The following is a 21658-nucleotide window of genomic DNA, read 5'->3' as shown; positions in this document are numbered from 1 at the left end:
AAACTGTTTTTCATTTTGTTTCCAAATAATCGATACTAGCACCTTTCAACGTCAGTAGAGTTTTTTAATTTTCACTAGATCAGATTTAGAGATTTTTACCAAACAATTAGATTCGGTGGGATGTGAGATTTAGAGATCATGACGATTTACTATAGTCAATGAAAGCACCCGTAAACCATGTAACGTGTGTAGTGTGGATTCTTCGGGAATCAAAGTTTAATTGCATTATAAAATTAACAAGATATCAAATTATATAAAAAAAATATATTTATAATCATAAAATGTGTAAGTGAGACTTGCATGACAGCCTACAAATGTATCTAGCATGTTAGGTTCGGCTAATAATCCGTGTTTTTCATTATAATTGAATTTGTTTGGCAGCTTAAAATATGTTCCATTTTCGGTAGACTTTAGCCTTAATCAAAATAGGTAACGGGCATGTTGTAGTATTATCAATACTATACTTTAAAGATGACTCGAACCTTCACGCTAATTTGCACTAGATTTTCAGTCAAGCATGTCTATCAGTATTGCACCACAAAGGCATCTCAAAGATAACTCATATTCTATGAATACATATGACATATATATATATATATATATATTTTAGTGTGATGCAGTTTGGAATATTTGACAAAGGTATAGAAAAGATTGATGAGTTTGATTTTCAAATATTTCAGCTAATTCTTGGCTGGCTCAATAGTAAGGCCATTGCCTAAGGCCCTACTCTATGTATGGCTCTCAAAAATTAAAATGAGATGTTTTTTTTTTTTTTTTAATTTGTTTTTGAAAAAAAACACCATTTCTTTAAATAATTTTTATATTTTTCATTGTGTGCAAGGCCCCATAATACTAAATTTAATATTTAATACAATGAATTATTTATATTTTAAATATTTTTTTTAAGATCTTACTAAATTGAGACACAAAATTTGCATTGAGGTCTCATTTAAGTTGTTGTATTAAATACAAATTAAAAAAAAAAACTTTATTTAAAGATTTGAATTTTGCTACGTTCAAGCAAATTCGTATATCAATTTGCGTATCAATGTTGATGCCTTCATATTCAAAATTCAAATTGGCACAATTTTTATTAAAATCTAACTTTCTGACCAAACACGTTGGATGGATGCGCGTATTAATGCTCATAATAGCTTACAATCAGATTTTTCTAATTATGAATACTTAAATTTCACATTAGACCTCAATTTGTATTAAGCAGCCCCGATTAATTCTTAGAATATATTAATCAATTTTATTTGACACCATAAGCATGCGGGAATACCGGTACCTCACAAATAGCATGAATATTGCTGCTAAGAAGCGAGTCAAGCGACGTTACACTGTAGTTGTTAAGTGTCTCTTTCCAATTTATCTTTCTATATATGATGATCTTCAGCATATTCGAATACAGCAGGTAGGGTATGGGGACCCGATCCTCCTCTGGTATCTTTCATGATCAGAAATAAACAAAGACCATAGACTACTAGACCATTGACATAACTAAACTTTAATAATTAATTAGTTTATATATAAGTTATATTATATGATAGTGAAAGTTTGAAAAATAATTTATATATATATATATAAATAAAATCAATTTTTTATATAATATATGCATGAAAACTCGAGCATTGATCACTTCATTAATTTTAGTCTTCCATTAATTCATGGGACCAAGTACTTGTATTATTATCTCTTTTTTTTCTTCTAATTAATTTTATGTGCGTGTGATGCAACGCTGAAGTTGCCAAGAAATTACTTCCTCGCCATCATTGGGAATTCATATATTTTTATTAAATTTATCTCCTTATTTGTTAGTGCAAGTTAATTCCGGTTTAACTTTGTGCAAACACATATTTAACTTTACTTAATTTTCCAGACAAGTTGCTCATGATCATTGATCATTCGATCTTGAATTCACCAATGCATCTCATGACCAACTTGTTTAATTTTGCTTTTTTAATGATGCAACGCAGCATCGACTGGATCTCCTTTTTATGTAATTAGCTAGATCAGTACGTTGTTCTAGAACTATATCTAGCAAGCAGAACTCAGCCAGCTTACATGTGCAATGACTACTTCCATGTCCTTCCAAGGAGTCTCTTCCTCTTCCACCCATCAATGGTGTTATATATGAGGTATTTTTAAGCTTTCAAGGTCATGAAGATACACGCAATAATTGCTCATCTTATTATATAACTTCCCAAGGGAGGCCCAAGCCACATATAAGAGTATTGGCAATGACTTAGTCCATAATTTAACTAAAATTAAAACTTTTGGCTAAAGTCAAAACTAATAAAAATATAGATCTACATTGGATTAGTCATCTTGTAGTGTTCCTTCCAACGCATTGCAGGGAGTCCTCTCCTCTACTTCCTCCTCCAATTCCCAAGGAATGCCTAAGCTACATCTTTTGAGCATTCGCAATGGGCTAGCCATTGCTAAGTCTAAAATAGAACTCTAAATGTAGTCTTTTAGCTATAATCTGAACTTTTAACTAGACTAATCCACATTGGACTAGCTATTTTAAATTCTAAATAATAATATAATATTATATATTTTAATAATATTTGATAATTTTTTCTAATATTTTACAAATACATTTCATATATTAATTAATAAATTTATTAAAAAGTAAAATTATTATTTTGGAAATATTTTTTCATAGAATATCCAAGTTTTTACAATAAATATATCCCTACTATATTAGAAAATTGTAAAAAATAGTAGACTTTTTACAATAGATATCTCCTGCTATATTAGAAAAAAAAAAAATAGAAATATCCCTACATGTGATTGTAAACAAGAGAATGAAACTTTTTATGTAATTTTGGTCTTTGTAATTTTGGGCAATGACTAGGCCATTGCCAATGCTCAATACTCTAAGAGCATTGGCAATGGCCTAGTCCATAATTTAACTAAAATTAAAGATTTTGGATAAAGTCAAAACTAATAGAAATATAAATACATATTAGACTAGTCATCCTAAAGTCAAAATAATAATATAATATTATATATTTTAATAATAATTTTTTTAATATTTTACAAATACACTTCATATATAATTTTTACTTAAAATTATTATTTTCCAACTTTTTTTTTCTCAACCTAATTATCCAACAAATATATTTTGCCAACCCTTCTCACACCCAACAATCACATATACAATTTTTGCCAACCTTTCTTCTAACCAACATCCACATTTTCTGGAGTCAATGATATATATTTCATGGATCAAATTAAGGGTCCAACTATATATAACGATTTCTCAGTTAGTTTTAAAAAGCAACCTAATTCCCAACGAAAATGCAACCCTTGGTCTAAAATCTTTTTAAAAAGTGACAGAGTGAGGTCTCAATTTTTTTTCTTAAATCTTGGAACTCAAAAAATTAAAAAGACTATTTTGAAACTTTCCAATAAGATATCATGATATTCTTTCTTGGAGACATGATATACGTGGTTTTATTTATTTGAGTTTTTAAGTTTATAAAAAAAATCTACACTCATAAATTAATTAATATGATTTGACGTGATAAGTTAGAATTTTATTAAATTAAAACTAAAGTAAAATATACTATATAATTTCATATACAAATCTACTGGAACGGTTATGCACAAAATATGGAATTAGAACCACCTTAAATTAGCGTTTCCACAATTCCAAATTGGTTTGCCCTGCAGGACTAGAAAGAACTCGAACTAACAAAATATAGTTCCCTGTTTTTGATCAAAATACTTCTTTATTACTTTCTTGTACAACTCTTAGAAGCAAAAGGGATACATTTAATTTCTTTGTTTGGTGATAAGTTGAGTTCTAACCCGGCTATAGAGATTGAAAAACTAGTCTACCATGTCGTTTCTGAAATGTCAGTTTACAAGTACCCTCTCCCAAGGAACTTTGTGCCTTGAGCTTTAATTTCAACTTAGTGAAGTTCAAAGCAGTATTACTACTCATTAAACAGGGTGTCGTTTTCCACCTTGTTATGCTGCTTTATTCTTAATTAGCTTCCCATTGTACATGTAATATGCCTTCAGCTCTTAGTTACTGTACTGAGAATATATGCAGAACCTTAGAAGAAAGACCTTCCTACGCAATGTGACAATCATGTAACGTGCCTTCACATTACTTTACATATACTGAGATTCCTATGGTCCAGCCACAAAATATGAATTATGGCCGTAAAAATAAGTAATAGCATTGATAATGCAAAATGGAAATTGATTTTACTTGAAAATGGAATCTTTTATGATGCATTGTCAGTTTATGTTGTTTTATCTTTAATTGTCTTATAAGTACAGCTTGTTATCTCTAGAATTAGGAGTCTTTTTCAGTTCATTTGTTTGTCTCTTATTTTATTAGGATTACAAGTCTCTGGTCAGGTCAGAAAGTTTAGTTCTACCAGTTCTCTAATTTAGAATACTATAAAACCAGTGGAATGCCAATACAACTACCTATTTTTTTGGATAGGTACTCAATACAACTACTACTCCACATAAACAAGGAAATTCCCTTTTCTTGCCAACTGGCTTTGCTTCAAGTCCCCAATTCAAAGACCAATAGGATATCTCCTAATAATCAATATATCAAGATTACTAGAAAAGACCTACTCTGTTTGGATTTCCACCGGTCAAAGCTTCCACCATTTCATAATTTTCAATTTACAAATATTCTTGTATGGGAATCTAAGATACACGTGGCCCAATGATATAGAATGGGTTGTTATGCATTGAGTAGTATAAATATTGTACAGAACAGTAGTGAAAATCAATTAAATATGAAAGCAATCCTCTGAGGCATTTCAGTAAGCACCCTGAGTGCTCTTTTACGTTATTATCCACCACATTTATCTTTTTTCTTACTCTAATTTTGTATCTTTCATCTTCCTGCTCATGTTAACACATTAGCTTCTCAAAAAAAGCAGGCTTTAGTCGACTAACAAATACATCACTACCAGTACAAACAAATGCTTATGAGAACATAAAACATTATGTTTAACAATACGCTAACATACTTCATGAAGAAGTGTCAACCTCACAGGTTTTCTATACAACTACTTTGTACAGAGACCAATTGTAGCGTTAAATTCAAACTAGATATTATTAACAATGTGCAAACATAGTTTTATAAATGGAAAAATAAAAATACTGCTGTAAATAAATAAAATAGCCCCAAACTCACCGTTTCAACAATAGATCAAGTAGAGAGGAGCGGGCATTCAACAAAGCTGCATACCCATCTACAATACCTGCATTTTTTAGCTCAAATAGGAGTTCAAAAACCTGGGATGGCGGAAATGCAAAAGCAGAGGAAGAATTTGGTTGGTAGCTGAACAATCTACTGGGATGGGGGTCTGACGGCGATTTTCGTGCTGTTCTTCATAGAGGAATGGATTTTGGCGCTCACGGCTCGTTTTTCGCAGATTTCATCAGATTTGAAATGCAATTTTAATCGATTTTCCTTTTTTTAAAATAATATATCGGCACGTCAACGATTCCGCAACAGGTACCCAGCGGCGAGTACCTATAGTAATAATGGTAAAGCTGTCACAAGTTATTATTAGAGCATTCCCCAATATTTTCTTTATTTTATCTTTTATAATACATCACTAAAGCTTATTTTTTAATTTTACATATTGACTTTTATAATATATCGTTTATCAGTTTATCTAATTTTTCTTTATATCATTTAAATATTATAATTATTAATAATTTTTATTCATTTCAAATATTTTCTAACTATTAATATCTCCTTACATACAATGTCATATAATTATGTACTATTCCATATTAATCCAAATTTATAAATTAAATCAAAATATAAATTGATTAAAAAAAGATTATATTTATGAGAATATTCTCAAAGTATATTATTAAAACAGGAAAGACAATACATAAAACAACCCTTCTACTGGATACCCACCCTCTCATCCTAATAAGAAAAAAACACCCTCTCATCCTAATAAGAAAAAAACACTAGTTATAGTAAGGCCATGAAATGTTGAGTATTATGATACTTTATTATGAAAGTGCAATAAAAAGATCCAAAGAGGGACCTTTGATGAGTTGGATAATCGGTATATGCACCCGTGAAACTCAGAGCTTCTTCAGCATCAAACACAGAAGAAAAGTGCATGAATGAGAGAGAGGGGCTGAAATGAAAATATGATAACTGGAAAAGAGCTTAGAGGAGAGAGAAATTAATTTAAAATATTCTAGAGTTGTGAACAGTATCTCTACCTCTAACGAGATTACTATTGCAAGTGTATAATAAAGATGAAATACAAAATTCATTATAATTTATAATAAACTTTTGATCAACCTTCTTTATATTTAATAAAAAATTATATTTTATAAAAGCCATTGTAAATGCTCTTAATTTCCACCCCTCCACCGGAAAATGAATATTCATATTTCTCTATGGAAGACATATCCCTTGAGAGGGCGATCTAAGTGGGATTCATCCATAGTAAGGGTGTTGCCCAACCATATTAATTAATTTTTTAAATTTACTATTACGAGATCTCTATTGTAAACACCCCACAATTAAAGGGTCTTGCCCAAAATAACATGAATTATAATATGAATTAATGTTCTTTTAAAAAAATTCTGATCTTAAATTGATCTTTAGATAAATGCTTTAACTATAAAGATCACTTAAAAATAAGCACACAAACTATTGTAACCGAATGTAGTATATTAGATTGTAACTATATTTTTATTGTAAAATGGATCTAACATAATATACGAATCCATATCAGTTAAGGGTGTAACTGGTTAGATTTGGTTCGGTTTTGGACAAAATATAAGACCGAACCAATAACACCGGTTTTGGACAAAATATAAGACCGGACCAGTAACATCGGTTTTGCAATTTTTAAAACCGATTACGCACCAGTTACCCCCTTAAACCGGTACTTCTGGTTTTACCTGTTCCAGCCCGGTTTAGTCCTGTATTCCGATTTTAATATATTAAGTACATTCGTACTACTAATGTATTTATCAAAATAAATATATTAAGAATTTATTAGGCAATAAAATGTATTTATTATATATATTATATTTAAAACATATGATCAAATAAATATTCATGTTTAAGATTAAAATATTATGTTATAAATTATAACATACTATTTCATACATAATTATATATATTATATATAAAAAATTACTTAAAATATAAAATATATTATATATAATATTAAAAATTAATAAAATATATATAATATGTGAACAGGTCTGGTCCGATGTTGGAAAACATAAAATCAATTCCGGACCAAACCAACCGGTCCGATCTAAGCCGATTTTTCAGTTTTTTTAGTTTATTTTTACACCCTTAAGGTCAGTTTATGAATTTACTTTTGTATGAGATTTTTATAGTTATAACACTTCTCTAATCTTAAATGTACTGCTTCCCAATAGTAAATCTATGGTATTTACATCTTCATCCAGCTTTGGCGTAGACCTAACATTCAAGTGTTTAAATAGATGAGAATTCCGACTTTCTTTTATTTTATTTTATTTTTTCTTTCAAGAAATAAAGTCATGATGAGTTGCTTAACAGTTAAAAGGTCTTCCAATTAGTTAGTGAATAAATCTTATTCATTAAGTCCCATTTTTTCCAAAAAATAAATTAAGTAGAAATTTTAATTAAGACCTATATTGAGTGTTGTGAAAGTTGCTGGTCATAGGTTTTCATCTTGCTCTATCTTTCTACAGTTTATCTGTTTGCGTCAAAGCTCTTACATCATGTTTTCTGTACCTGATTGGGATCGCTTAATTCTCACTTAGCTCAACAATTGTTTTTTGGTTTTTAGTTTTCTCAAAAAAAAAAATTAATAATAAATAAATAAAATAGAGGGTGGGAGAGGAAAAAAAATAAGAAAACTTCAAATGTTTTAAAGTTTTCTATGCTTTAAAAGCACTTTAATTTTGATTTTACCGAACAAGAGTAAAGCCTTGTAAAAAACCAAAGTGAGGGCTCGCTCTTATTTTTTTAAATCATGGAGATCAAATAATAAAAAACTAAGGGACCATTCAAGATTTTCTAATAAGATATCATGATATTCTTACTTTCTAGTAGGATTTATACAAGGTATTATTTTTATTTTTTTTTCTAAAGGGTTAAGTTTATAGAAAAATAAATTTCGTGTTCGTAAATTGATGTGACTTAACGTGATATGTTCGAATTTTAAGACAAAATTAAAGAAAAATATAACTATACAAAAAAAAAAAAGAGGACGAGGAGGAGGAGGAAAAGCAATAACTTTATCAGGATTACAATATTAGTACACTACTTTGATATCATGTCCTTTACACTATTATATAGATCAAAATATAAAAATAATGGATGATTGACGTCGAGAAGAGGACGGCCACCACCGTGGGTACAAAGGAAGATTGTGGCCAAAGCACATATACGCTTTCTGTAAACAAGCTGTCACGCATTATATATATTTAATTTCTCCTCATTATTCTTTTACCACTAAGTTATTAAAAATTGATATATACTATCCCTCAAACCATTTAACTTTAGAACTGTTTTAGGTCATGATTTAGGATCTCTTTTCTTAACTTTTAAACATTACAATATGATATAAAAGAATGCATTAGTTTGTAAACTTTATCACGAGAACAATATTTCTTTGATTTCATGTCCCGACGGAGGTGTTTATATATATATATATATATATTTTTAGTGATTAAGGTAGTATTTTTTAATAATATTATAATTTTTTTTTTGTTAATTACTGTTAGAAAATGTATAAAAATGATGAATCGGTTAGTTATTAGTGGTTGCTAAAAATGTTATAATTATAATATATAAGATATGAGTAATTATTTAGTAATTGGTGATTTGTATTTAATTAAACTTTCTAATATTGTAATCCGTTCTTGTCGAGAAGAGGACCACATGCCCCATGCGTAAAAAGGAAGTTTGTGGCCAAAGCATGCATACGCTTTCTGTAAAGAATTAGCTGTCACGACTCACGCACCATCTTTGTGCCTGGACTTCAATTCGCTTTAATGCAATGAAGGAAGTTGCCCATCATATTCTTTCACCAAAATCTCCGTCCAAAAACAATATTTTAGTGATAAAGATATATATAAATAATTAATATATTATAATATAATTATTAAATTTAAAACTAAAGGGAAGCTACCCAAAAAGTTTGTGGCCAACGCATAAGCTTTTCGTAAAGCTGTCACAGGTTGTTATTAGTGTATTTTCAATATTTTCTTTATCTTGTATTTTAAAATATATTATCACAATAAGAAAAGATTCAATCTTTTAAAAATTATAAAATTATTTTTATTATAAAATAAATTTAACATATGATTTATAAATTTAAATTGATACCAACTTTCTTAGAAAATGAATGACTGATCCCGATAAGAGCCCGTCACCAATTGTATTCAATTGGCAAGGACTTGTCTTACCTAGCTACCGCTTGATTCTCTTGGAAGTTGCCAATTAAGAAAGAGCTTCAATTCATTCTGTGCTGTATGCGAGACTGCCAAATATATGGTCATGAAATATTTATATTTTATGAAGCGAAGTTTACCGGCACAAGTGGCTTTTTCTTCTTGAGAAAATGGATCCATAATATCTGGACGTTATTGATTTCATCATTTATGTCTAATTTGAATTTAGAGATGAGATTAATTGAGATAGTTTGTAAATAATACTAAAATTTGTAACTCATCGTAAAAAAATATATTTTAATAATATTTTATTCAACTTTTAACTCATCTCATCTATATAATCAAATGAAATCTTGTTACAAGTCTAAGGATTCGTGTGCCCCATGTTAATGACAATCAATTTTACAAATGATGAGTCATCAGACTCAAACACCTAATTAAATTTTTTAATTCCTGATTGTTGCCTTCAAGTAGTAGAGAAATTTTATCTCAAGATAAAGTAGTACTTGTCGTCACTCTACCATTTGCTCATAAACACGCTTGGTCTTGGCCATTTTCACTTGAGACTGGTTGTTGGAGGTAAAGTTAGTGTTGTCTACCAAAAGTTTATGAGAAATTAAAGTTGAAGAAAAAGAGGGGAAGACTTGCTAAAAATACATTATCAACAATGGTGAAAGCTAATCAATCTAAATAGGTGGCACAACCTTGATTGAATAGCTTTACCCATTATAGGAGATGTATTGTCGAATACAGAATATTAATGCACATAACATTCTAATGTAGGGACAGCTAGGAGATATTAGTACGGAAATTACATTCCACTGTAGGGATAACTCAATAGCATACAAGACGTAAAATAAGGGGAAGACTTGCAGACTTATTGACTTGGAAGAAAAAGAGAGGATGAAAATTATTGGATATGTATTGTAGGATGCACATGATGTTGCAATTTGCACATAACATTTCAATACAATGACAGCTTAGACATATCATTATGCATGGACTTCAATTCGCTGGAAAGCAATTGAGATAGGAAGTTGCACATCAGTTTCATTGTATTTGGCCCAATGAGATCACCATCAGGAAAATTGAAGTACTGATTATAGTCAAATTTATTAGGTCATGATTTAGGATGTGATCTATTATTTGTTTTTAACAAAGGACTCAATCAAGATATTCCTATCGAAATTATAACAAATAATATATTGAAATTATATATATATATATATCAAATTCCTCTAATTTACTCTTCTGAAAAGGCAACAATATTAAGAGCTTCTTTTAACTCTAATATTAATTAATATATTAATTATGACAATCTTTTATTCTAATCTTTTCTTTTTCACATATATATAAAGCATGCAACTATATATATATTTCGTAAACTTATACATTTTGGAAATAATAATAATAATAAAAATCAGTAATTAATAATAAAAACCAAAAACATATTCTAGAACTATTTATATATTTAAAGGAAATAATATTTTATTTATTATCATCCTCTTATATAAATATATATATTATATAATATAATTACTCTATTCCTTTCTATTCCATTCCTTCATAAACTCCCACACGAAGTGTGTGTATATATATATATATATATTTATATGATCATCATTTAATTTCAGCAATATGATTTTGTGTCTAAACAATCATTACTGATCTATTTTGAAATTTCTATATAAGATATCATGATTTTCTTTTTTAATTGTTAAGTTTGTAAAAGAAATCATATAATTTATAAATTATTGTAACTTGATGTAATACCTTAGAATTTTTTAAAATAAATGTAAATTAAAAGAAACTATAATATATATATATACACAACAAAAAACCATATTAATTAATTTGTAAACTTTACTATTATGAGATGTAAACTAATTATTTTGTAAAGACATATTTGCATAATATCATCTTAAATTTCATTTCATTATAATATGCATCTCCATATTTTTGTATAACTATGAATAGTACTTATACAAATTTGAAGATCAACTATTCACACTTTAAATATTATTTTACTAATTATTTCTCTCTCTCCTCTCTCTCTCTCTCTCTCTCTCTCAACCCTTTCCTCTTCTCCCTCCCTCAACAACACAACAAACCTTCACCTTCACTTTCATTTTATTATTACAATATATTCTATTTTTTAATCATTTTATTATATTTTTAATATAATATATTAAAAAAATTAGATTTTTTATTATTATATTTATATTATTAATGCCAAATGTATGTAGTGGATGCTAATTGTAAAATATATATAAAAAATTAATTTTAGGATAAAAATTAATAATAATAAAAATAATATTTTATTATTATTTTGACTCAAAAAAATTAATGTAAAAATGTTTGCAAAATCAATCTCTAAAAGATATGTTTTTAACATTTTGCATATACGTATACATAAATCAATACCAATACCAATACCAAAGCTCTTAAAATGTCATATTTTACACCATTAAATAGTTAAAAACAATAAGGAATAATTGAGCTCGAGAACTAGCTGGAAAGAGGCCCAGCGCGCAGCACCTTCAGCTAAAAAGACGTTATGCTGAAGTCAAGAGACTGATGACTTCACGCTTTAAAAAATAAAATAAAATTGTTTGTTTTTTTTACTTAAATATTTAGCTGTACGCGTTGTTTGGATCAACGGACAATACCTTAATTTTTTACTAAGAAAATTAAGAATCGAATCTCTGTCTCTCATGTATAAAAAATATATATAATTTATAAAAAATTTATTAAATTAAAAATAAATAAATAAATAACTATACAATTAAATTAAAAATTTATTAAATTAAAAATATAATTTTTTTACTTTTTGCAGGAAAAGAATTTAATTTTGATCTAGAAAAAACTTATTTTACATTTAAAAATAAAAGGAAGAACAATATTTCTTTTAAATTTAAAATGTCCTATTTTACATCATTAAATAGATAAAATTATAATTATAATAATAATAATGAATGATGGACCCCGAGAAGAAAATTATTCTTTAGTTTATAATATTTTAGTTTATATTATTCTTTGAATAGAAATGTTTAATTAGTTTATAAAAGAAAATTTATAAAAAAAAAAAACTACTTTCTAAACTTGCATTAGATTTTAAAACTTGAATTAGATCTCGATCGGCTACCAAATAGCAAATCGAAAATGAATAAACAAATAAATAAAAAAGAAAAAAGGAATGTGCCAAGAAGTTTCTCATCGTTCCTTTATAAATAAGTTATTAAAATTGATATATATTATCCCTCAAACTTTAAATTTTGAATTATGAACAATTTTAATTTGGATTTTAACTTTTGCCATTACATGCTATACACGTTGATGTAGTCCATTTCATGAGTGATTATTCACTTAATTAAAAAGAAATATATGATTAGATAAGATATTAAAAAAAAAAAAGTAAAAGGAAGAACAATATTTCTTTTAGATTTTAACATGTCCTAATTTACAGCATTAAATAGTTAAAAATAATAACCAATAATTGAGGTTGAGAAGAAACGAAGTTGATAACAAGTGTGAATGCTACGGTATTTATATAGTATCCAAATTGTGCATTGTTTATAGAGTACCCAGATGAGATGAAAACATCCCATCCTGGTATCCAAACCGGGCTAAATAATTTTCAAAACTTTGAAATGAAAGATTTGGAAGCCTCTTAACTCACTAAAAGAAAAATGATAGAAATTATAAGATGCGATAACCATTTTTAAGATCCAATAACAAAAACCATAGGAATGTTTTAAATTTCCCCTATAAGATTTGATGAAGCAGATTTAGGATTCTTACTTGCTACAATATATACAATGTTCTATATATATTTTTTATTTAAAGCGAAATTTTGTATGACTTGAAGATTGCATTCACCACTTTTCTTTTTTCTTTTAAAAAAAATTAAGGAAAAATGAGGAGAAAGATAAATGAAGTAAAATAAGAAAATACGCGAAATAGAATAAACATGCAATTAAAGACCAACCATTTTCTTTTTCAATATCATAATCCCATTGAATGCTTCTTTTGCAATTCTATAAAGACAGAAGGAGCTATGAACTTGCATATATATATATATATATATTTGAGGGAGGATCGATCATGTGTAATTTTTCTAATATAATTAATTTCCTATATATATATTGAATTAGATACACCTATATATTAGGAAGTTGCCAAAGTATTTTCTCACAACTTTCTTCCACAAATTCGTATTCTTTATATAATGTTGACCATTGACTTGGATTATAAATAGGTTTAGGAAAGACAAAAATTAAAATAAATAATAATATTTCACTTGATTTGAATAGAAGGATTAGAGAAGAGGCGTTAGAAGGTTGGAAGAATTTTCCACACCAAAGGTAAAAGTAGCTGCACTCCTTATTATTTTAACAAATTCCTTATATAATAATTGAGGAAGTTGCTCACCATTTTCTTTTACCAAATTCTTTGTATTTGAACTAATGAGATCACCATCAAGAAAGAAAAAATAAAATAAAATAAATTGAAATACTGTTTATAGTCAAATTTATTAGCCATCAAGTACTAATGGAAATAATAAGTAGTAAGAATTGCTTATAGAATTAATAATTAATAATTCAAAATATAATTTAAAAAGCAACCTAATTCCCAATGAAGATCAACCCTTGGTCTAAATTAAATTGTCACATCATTTCTAACAAAATATAGTCAATAAGTCAAAAGGTATAGGAGCAACAATGTTTCTCTTAGATTCAAAATGTACTTTCTAATTAATTTACAATATTAAAGAGTTAAAAAATAGTAATAAAGAATGATTGACCACGAGGAGTGGCTGACCAGGATGGGTAAAAATGAAGTACTTGATGAAGAAGTTTGTGGCCAATGCTGCAATGGTAAAGAATTAGCTGTCACGCGAGAAGAGACCCACCACCTTGGATAAAAGAAAGGAAAAACCTTGAGGCCGGTCGGGTGTGAAATTAATTTTCACACCGGCTAATCATAAAGTGCCACGGTAGGCATCTCAAAGCAATTGAATTGGATCCGCATACACCCAATCCACTTCTTCCTCTTCTTCTCTCTCCCTCTCCCTCTCCCTCCCCCCATCTGCACTGAAGATGCCGAAGGAACTGCACCAAAAACCTCTCCCTCTCCTTCTTTCTCTCCCTTTCCCTCGCTCATCTGCACTCAAGACGCCGAAGGAAGGCCAACGAATTCTCTGTCAGTCAGCTCCTCCTGTTGCCGACTTCATAATATGGAAGAAAATTGTGGTGATAGCTCCAGTCACGCTACAGTTAATCATCTACCATAACCTGTTGAAGTACCAAAGACAATTTCTTCATAAAATAACATAACTTTAAACCAACAACAACCCCATCCTCAGTTTGCTCACGAAGAAAAAGGAAAAGAACATAATAAAAGGACATAAACGGGGGGAAAACAACATTTATACCTGCTACTTCCTCTTCCAACCCCTTTTTCTCGATAAAAATACCATTGCATAAAAAAAGAAAATGAAGAACCAATGAACCCTGGTCCTTGCCTAGAAAACGAGTCGCTGAACCCACAAAAAAAAAAAAAAAAACATAAGAGTGAAAAAAAAAAAACAGAGTTCCAGTGTAAAAGAGATTTTAAATGTATTGTGGTGGAAAGACGAAAGTTCTGAGGTTTTTGTTTTCAAAGCAAATCACCAAAAGAGAACGTAATGATCTTTCATTTTCAATTTTCAAATTTGTTTTTGTTTGAAAGTAGTCATCAATATGGTTTACCAGTACTTCATTATCACAAGGAAAGTGGAAAGAAGAGTCGAGCCCCATCTTCGAATAAGCATCGGTGACCATCAAATGAATGAAATTTTGAACATAGAATCAGCTTGATAATGTCCATAATCAAATGGGTTTCAAGCTAAAACTTTGAAAAAAAGAGTTGCCTTTTGTGCTTGGAATTACAGACCAATGGCTCAAAATTTTACGGCGAAGTGAGAAAAAAATTATGTGCATATATTAAAGTATGAATTTCGAACTGGTGGGTTGCAATTTACTCAGAGAGAGAGATCGGAGTGGGACTGTACAGCAAGCACGATAGAGATGGGGAGGGAGAGAGGAGAGGCCGATCAGGTGTATGCCGGTCCAGTTTAATTGCTTTTAGGATGCCTACGTGGCAGTTGATGATTGGCTGGTGTGAAAACTATTTTCACACCCGACCGGCCTGGAGTGCCACTCTAAAAGAAAAGCTGCTGAAAAGTTTCTGGCCAATGCATAATGTTTTACTTTTTTGTAAAGTTGTCACGCGTTATTACTGTGCACTCCTCGTCAAGTCCTTGATCTTTGTCTGATCCTCCCTGCCACTGTCACGCTCTTTCATTTCAACTTTCTCAATTCCTAAATGAATAATACTTTATCCACAGAAGATGGTGAATGTGGCCACCGATTATATTTTTTAATTTTTTTAATATATTTTTTTTTACTTAATGATTAAAAAAATATTTTTAAATGATATTGTGATTTTTTTTATTTTTAAAAAATATTTAAATATATTAAAAAATACATATAAAAAATGAAAAAAAAAAGAAATTTTATTTTACCTTCTCGGTGGCGTTTCTCTGTGGACGTAGCAGCGTCCAAAATATCTAGTTATCGTATTATAATTTTTATGGATTATAACTTTAAAGGGTTTGGATTTTTATTTTATTTTATTTTTTCCTTACATAGTAATTTTATAATTCTAGAGTTGTGTTTAGTTTAGAAATGTTATAATTATAAAGATATTCACAAAAATAAATTCTCAGATTAATTTAATTTTATATGATATATTATATATACTTTATTATAAAAATAACTTTACTACACAACATACCATATCAAATTATGTATATTTATAAATTTATTTTTATGAAATCTATTTTATAGTTAAATAATTTCTCTATTTGTGAATATACTTGGAAGCTTTGATCTAACTATTTGATCACAACTATTTGGTTAGTTTATTCAACTTCATTAAGCTTAGTTACATAATATTTTACTTTATATTATTCTTTAAATAGAAATGTTTAGTTTATAAAAGAAAATTTATAAAAAGCTACTTTCTAAATTTGCATTAGATTTTAAAACTTGAATTAGATCTCAATCGGCTACCAAATAGCAAATCGAAAATGAATAAACAGATAAATAAAAAAGAAGCTTCTCCTCGTTCTTTTAACAATAAGTTATTGAAATTGATATAGACTATTTCTCAAACTTTAAATTTTGAATTAGGAACAATTTTAATTTGAATTTTAACTTTTGCTATTACATGCTATACACGTTGATGTGGTCCATTTCATGAGTGATTATTCATTTAATTAAAAAGAAATATATGATTAGAAAAGATAAACAAATAAAAGGAAGAATAATATTTCTCTGAGATTTTAAAATGTCCTAATTTATAGCACTAAATAGTTAAAAATAATAACAAATGATTGAGCTTGAGAAGAAAGGATGTTGATAACAACTGTAAAACCTTTTTTAAAAGAGGCATATATAGTCATGAGGTCTCGCTTTTTTAGCAAAAGACCATTAATATCTGAAGTTCATGCCATTCGGATGACACCCTTTTATTTTGTACTCCTGCAAATGGCCCCAGACCTTTAATGTCCAAGTCCGTGGATTGCGTATAAGGAATATTTATTTTAAAATTATTACAATTATAAAAATATTTATGAAAATAAATTCATAAATTAATTTAATTTTATATGATATATTAGATTTATTTACCATAAAAATAATTTTACTATATAACATATCATATCAAGTCATGTATGTTTGTAAATTTACTTTTATGAAATTACCTCCATGTGGTATCTATCTTGTATAGTGTTTATCAACTTAGATCAATACTATATGGATTATCTTCACGTGATGTCTATATTGTGCAGTGTTTATCAATTTAGATTGTCTCTGAATAACCAAAACAATTACGTATATGCATGAAATTTGTTCCTTCTCAAATAAAGCGGTGTGTAGAATGGTTGAAAACATCTCATCCAAATCGGGCCTAAATAGTTTTCAAAGCTTTGAAACAAAGGATTTGGAAGGCTCTTAACTCACTAAAAGAAAAAATATAGAAATTATAAGATGCAATAACCATTTTTAAGATCCAATAACAAAAACCATAGGATTGTTTTAAATTTCCCCAATAAGATTTGATGAAGCAGATTTAGGATTCTTACTTGCTACAATATATACAATGTTCTTTATTTGTTTTTATTTAAATCGGAATTTTGTATCACTGGAAGACTACATTAACCATTTTTATTTTTGTTTTACAAAAAAAAAAAAAGTGAGAAGAAACAGAAATGAAGTAAAATAAAAAAGTACGCGAAATAGAATAAACATACAATTGACAACCATCCATTTTCTTTTTCAATCCCATAATCCCATTGAATACTTATTTTGCAGTTCTAAAAACGTAAAAGGAGATGTGAACTTGCATATATATATATATATATACACACACACATATATATTAGGAAGTTGCCAAAGTATTTTCTCACATCTTTTTTCCACAAATTCGAATTCTTTCAATAATGTTGACCATTGACTTGGATTATTTTTCTATGCAGGAAAGTTTCTCATCTTTAATACGTAAATTGTTGTGATTTGATATAATATATATATATATATACACACACACATATATTAGGAAGTTACCATGTGAACTTGCAGATATATATATATATACACACACATATATTAGGAAGTTGCCAAAGTAGTTTCTCACATCTTTCTTCCAGAAATTTGAATTCTTTCAATAATGTTGACCATTGACTTGGATTATTTTTCTATGCATGAAAGTTTCTCATTTTTAATACGTAAATTGTTGTGATTTGATATAATCTATATATATATATATATATACACACACATATATTAGGAAGTTACCATGTGAACTTGCAGATATATATATACACACACACATATATTAGGAAGTTACCAAAGTATTTTCTCACATCTTTCTTCCACAAATTCGAATTCTTTTAATAATGTTGACCATTGACTTGGATTATTTTTCTATGCAGGAAAGTTTCTCATCTTTAATACGTAAATTGTTATAATTTGATATAATATATATATACACACACACACACATATATTAGGAAGTTGCCAAGTATTTTCTCACATCTTTCTTCCACAAATTCGAATTCTTTCAATAATGTTGACCATTGACTTGGATTATTTTTCTATGCAGGAAAGTTTCTCATCTTGAATACGTAAATTGTTGTGATTTGATATAATATATATATATACACACATATATTAGGAAGTTGCCATGTGAACTTGAAGATATATATATATATATATACACACACATATATTAGGAAGTTGCCAAAGTATTTTCTCACATCTTTCTTCCACAAATTCGAATTCTTTCAATAATGTTGACCATTGACTTGGATTATTTTTCTATGCAGGAAAGTTTCTCATATTGAATACGTAAATTGTTGTGATTTGATATAATATATATATATATATATACACACACATATATTAGGAAGTTGCCAAAGTATTTTCTCACATCTTTCTTGCACAAATTCGAATTCTTTCAATAATGTTGACCATTGACTTGGATTATTTTTCTATGCAGGAAAGTTTCTCATATTGAATACGTAAATTGTTGTGATTTGATATAATATATATATATATACACACATATATTAGGAAGTTGCCATGTGAACTTGAAGATATATATATATATATATATACACACACATATATTAGGAAGTTGCCAAAGTATTTTCTCACATCTTTCTTCCACAAATTCGAATTCTTTCAATAATGTTGACCATTGACTTGGATTATTTTTCTATGCAGGAAAGTTTCTCATCTTTAATACGTAAATTGTTGTGATTTGATAGAATATATATATATATAGACACACACACATATATTAGGAAGTTGCCAAAGTATTTTCTCACATTTTTCTTCCACAAATTCGAATTCTTTCAATAATGTTGACCATTGACTTGGATTATTTTTCTATGCAGGAAAGTTTCTCATCTTTAATACGTAAATTGTTGTGATTTGATAGAATATATATATATATATATATATATATATATATAGACACACACACATATATTAGGAAGTTGCCAAAGTATTTTCTCACATCTTTCTTCCACAAATTCGAATTCTTTCAATAATGTTGACCATTGACTTGGATTATTTTTCTATGCAGGGAAGTTTCTCATCTTTAATATGTAAATTGTTGTGATTTGATATAATATCTTTTAATTTATTTAAATTTAAATTAAAATAAAATAAAATTAAAATAAAATGAGTTAAAAAAAAAATCTTGTTAGTTTGTAAACTTTACTATAATGAGATCTATATGTGAACTAATATTTTTTTAAAAACTTTTTGTTCGTATACCCACCCTCTCATTAGGGATGTAAAAAAAAAATCGATAAACCGGTAAATCAGACTGGACCGGACCAAACCGGTGGCATCGGTCCGGTCTCAAGGTTGGTTCGATCCAGTACCGATTTTAGTTTTCTTAAAACTGGTCAAAATCGGTCCAGTTTCAATTTTTCTTTTTTAAAAACCGGACCGGACTTATTTATATATATATATTTTTTAATTTTTTATATTGTATATAATATTTATATATAATATATAACTATATATAAAATAGTTTTGTATTATATAATAAATTACTAATTAATATAATATTAAATTTTAAAATTTTATATCATTTTGCTTATTGTATTAATAGTTATACTAATATTATATAGTGTATATTAATAGTTATATTAATATTATATCACTATATATTATAATATACTATAATATATCATTATATTATATATTATAATATATCATTATAGTCTATAATACAATTATAATATATACTATAATATACTATATTATATATATTATATAATATATAATATAGTACATTAAAACTGGTAAAACCGGACCGAAAACCGGTAAAACCAAGGGACTATTTCAAGATTTTCTAATATGATATCATGATATCTTGCTTTCTAGGACTTATACAAGGTATTATTTTTATTTTTTCTAAAGGGTTAAGTTTATAAAAATTCAAATTTCATATTCGTAAATTGATTTGACTTAATGTGATATGTTTGAATTTTAAGATAAAATTAAAGAAAAAAAGAACTATACAGAAAAAAGAAGAAGAAGGAGGAGGAAGAGGATGAGGAGGAAAAGGAGAACAACAATATTTGTACATTACTTTGATATCATGTCCTTTACACTATTATATAGATCAAAAAATAAAAATAATAGATGGTTGACGTCGAGAAGAGGACGGCCACCACCGTGGGTAAAAAGGAAGATTGTGGCCAAAGCAAATATACGCTTTCTGTAAAGAAGCTGTCACGCATTATATATTTAATTTCTCCTCATTATTCTTTGACCACTAAGTTATTAAAAATTGATATATACTATTCCTCAAATAGAACGGTTTTAGGTCATGATTTAGTATCTCTTTTCTTAGCTTTTAAACATTACAATATGATATAAAAAAATGCATTAGTTTGTAAACTTTATCACGAGAACAATATTTCTTTGATTTCATGTCCTTTACACTATTATATAGATTAAAAAAATGATAATGGACGATTGATGTCGAGAAGAGGACCACCACTATGGGTAAAGCATATATATGTTTTCTGTACAGAAGCTGTCACGCACTATATATCATATAAAATTTGAAACTTTTAAATTGAAAAATATTTATACTTAAATGGTGTTTAAATATTGAAATGAGATGAAACTGTTTAAAATATTTGTGAAATCAAACCAGGCCTAAGCGATTCATGTGCCACATGTTAATTGGTTGATTGAACTTCGTTATGCTTCATTGCATAGTATTCTAGTTTATAGTATTCTTTACATGGAAGCTTCTCTTGGACATTCCTTTATCAATAAGTTATTCCCTCAAGAAAAATTCTATTTGCAGTTTCTATTTAAAAATTGCATATACAAGTCTTTTATTAAATGAGAAAAAATATCATTGTAAGAATGATATTTTAGTAATTTAAAAAAAAATTAGAAATAAAATTATCTATACTTGTATTACAATTTCCAAATGAAGATTATATGTAACCTTGCTCCTCTCTCAAACTTTAAATTTTGAATTAGGGACAATTTTAATTTTTGGCATTACGTGCCATACATGTTGATGTAGTCCATTTCTTGAGTGATTATTCTTTTTCCTTAAAAAAAGATATGATTAGAAAAAATAGTTA

At 27.9% G+C, this 21658-nt stretch overlaps 1 long non-coding RNA gene across 1 annotated transcript in view; it reads right to left on the bottom strand.

Moving 5' to 3' along the window:
• Positions 1-21658, bottom strand: part of LOC122297091 — an 80046-nt gene that overhangs the window by 37580 nt on the left and 20808 nt on the right. Inside the window, exon 2 of the long non-coding RNA XR_006238650.1 lies at positions 9450-9451. This is a non-coding gene — a long non-coding RNA (uncharacterized LOC122297091). The remainder of the gene's footprint in view (positions 1-9449; positions 9452-21658) is intronic.

This window comes from Carya illinoinensis, chromosome 15 (assembly GCF_018687715.1).
Source record: "Carya illinoinensis cultivar Pawnee chromosome 15, C.illinoinensisPawnee_v1, whole genome shotgun sequence".
NCBI classification, from domain to species: Eukaryota; Viridiplantae; Streptophyta; class Magnoliopsida; order Fagales; family Juglandaceae; genus Carya; species Carya illinoinensis.
This window is presented reverse-complemented; position numbering and strand designations above follow the sequence as displayed.